Source organism: Aphelocoma coerulescens, unplaced genomic scaffold, assembly GCF_041296385.1.
Source record: "Aphelocoma coerulescens isolate FSJ_1873_10779 unplaced genomic scaffold, UR_Acoe_1.0 HiC_scaffold_478, whole genome shotgun sequence".
NCBI classification, from domain to species: domain Eukaryota; kingdom Metazoa; phylum Chordata; class Aves; order Passeriformes; family Corvidae; genus Aphelocoma; species Aphelocoma coerulescens.
The window spans coordinates 45001-47500 of NW_027183823.1; the positions used below are offsets into that span (position 1 = coordinate 45001).

General features: G+C 76.1%; 1 non-coding gene across 1 annotated transcript; it reads right to left on the minus strand.

Moving 5' to 3' along the window:
• Positions 1 to 352: 352 nt before the first annotated feature.
• On the minus strand, positions 353 to 505 carry LOC138101801 (5.8S ribosomal RNA). Its single transcript, XR_011147245.1, has one exon. It is a non-coding gene; the product is annotated as a 5.8S ribosomal RNA (ribosomal RNA).
• Between the last annotated feature and the right edge of the window lie 1995 nt (positions 506 to 2500).

A 2500-nucleotide genomic window follows, 5' to 3' on the forward strand; every position in this document is an offset into this window, starting at 1 on the left:
CGGCCGCCACCGCCACACCCTGGCGGGGCCCCGGCAAGGACGAGCTCCACCCCAGCGGCTCGCTCCGGGAGCGGGAAGCTACGGAGCGCTCCCCGAGTCTGCATTTAGGGGGACGAAGGCCCTTTCTGCGCGGCACGCGACGGACCGCGACGACGCCGACGACCGGGCCCCGCAGGGAAAGGCCCCGAGAAACCGCCGAGGAAAACGCTTCCCTCGCCGGCCCCCGCCGCCTCCCCTCCGGGCACCGGCCAGACGCCGCCGCCGCCGCCGCCGCCGGCCGCGGACGACGGGCCTGCGAGGCGACCCCAGCCGCGCCGCCGGGGTGGCCCCCGGACGGCGATTGATCGTCAAGCGACGCTCAGACAGGCGTAGCCCCGGGAGGAACCCGGGGCCGCAAGTGCGTTCGAAGTGTCGATGATCAATGTGTCCTGCAATTCACATTAATTCTCGCAGCTAGCTGCGTTCTTCATCGACGCACGAGCCGAGTGATCCACCGCTAAGAGTTGTCTGGCTTTCGGCACCGACTCCGCACGCGCGGAGGGGCCGGGACCGCTCACGTCAAGCAGACCCTGTGTCTCTTTCGGCAAGGACGCGCGCTGGCGCGCGCGCCTCGCTTCGACCGTACGAGCACACAACGAACGGAGGAGGAGGGAAAAAAAAAAGGAGAAAACCCACGGAACGCTCCGAAGGCCGTCAAAGGCGGGGGAGCCCGCGCTCCCGACCGCCTCCCCCCGTGCAAGGGGAGACGCCGCCCCGGCATGCCGTCCTTCGGAGGCGGCCCAGGCGCCCGGGCTCGGCCCGGCCTCCGCACAGAGGGCTGGCGTGGCGCGCGCGCGCCAGACCGCAGGGGCCATCAGATCCCGCCCGGCCTCGATCGCGAGACGACACACGCCCACGGCCGGCGGGGGGGTAACGGCCACCAGGCCCCGCTCACGCTCGCTCCCTTCGCCGCTCCACAGACTCGCAGAGCGCCGCCGCGTCACCGCGCAGCCGGCGCTCCCCAGCGACCCGCAACGCCCAAGACGCACGCGGCGACACCGCTCCACCGGCGCCCCCCCGCGGGACCGCTCCCGCCGGGAAGGCAAAGTGCCTGGCAAGCCGGGCTCCGCCGCCGGCACCGGAGGCGGGCGCCGCCGGGAACCGAGTCGGCATCGCGAGCACCCGAGGCCTGCCGGACGGCAAGACCCACCGCCACCGCGACCGCCCTCCCGGAACCGCCGCCGCCGCTTCGCACCTTCGGAGCCCCTTCTGCGGGCACGCGCCCGGCAGAAGGCGTACGGGGCTGAGCCGGGGAGCAACGCCCGCTCTCCTCGTTTCCACGCGGAGACCGGGCAGGGAAGCGCCCCCGCGGCCGCCCGCACCCCTTCGGCCCCACACGCGGCCGGGAAGGGCGACGGGGAAGCGACGGGCAGGGCCCGGGACGGGACCGCCGGCGGCGACAGCGGGCACCTTCCGGCCGACCGTCCCCCAGGGGGACACTCGCCGAGCGGCGACGCCACCGCCCGGCCCGGGGTCACCCGCACTCGCCGGCCTCCAGCGACGGAGGGACCGCCGAGCACTCAACCTGGGCGGGCAAGGCGGTCGAGCGGGGACGGCCGGCGACCGGCGCCACCGGTGCGTCCAAGGAGAGAAGGCCGTCGAGGGGAGAGGCGCGGCAGCGCCAGGCGCGGCGCCACACGCGAGCCTGTGGCGGCGGCCAAAGGAGAGCGCAAGCGGGCCCCGGCAGCCGCACGGCCCCGCAGCCGCGGAAGGGCGGAGAGCACGCGCCCTCCGCCACCGTCGCCCGCTTCGAAGCGAGCGGGCCGGCCCCCGCGGCCGACCGCGCCAACACGGTCCCTCTGCCGAGACCGGGCCGCAGAGAGGGGGGGGCAGGGCGCCCCTCCCCGGCACGGCTGCCCGCGCGCGCACGCGGCGGAGCCACGACGACGACGAGCACGGCCGGCCGCGACGGTCACCACCGCAGGGGGGATCGGCGGGAGACGCTCCCTACCCCCTCGCGGATGGCACCGCGCCGCCGCCCGGCACCCGCCGTCGCCGCCGCCCGCCGCCTACGGCGGGGCGCACCGAGCCGCCCGAGTCTTTAAACCTCCGCCCGGCTCCGCGGCCCTACAGCCCCCAGCGTTTGACGACGCCGAGAGGCTCCGAGGCCGCCGAGGCGCGGAGCGCTAGGTACCTGGCCCTGGGGCGAGGGAAACGACCTGGATGGCCCCGCGGGGGTGCCTCCCCTGCTGCCGCCCTCAGGGGAGCGTCCACCCGCGGGGGCGCGCCCGCCATCCACCGCCACCACCGCAGCGTCCTTCTCGGGGCCCGGGGTTTCCCTCAGTAGCCCGGCACTGCACCCAAGAGGACCACCGCGGCTCGGGCCGCCCCGCCAGCGCGGGGCTGCGACCCGGCACCAAGAGAGCCTCGCTCACCCCCGCCGAGAGGCCGCGGGTGACGACGGCAACAAGGAATGCCACCGCCGCCACCACGCGCCCCCCCCGGCAGCGGGTTCACGCGT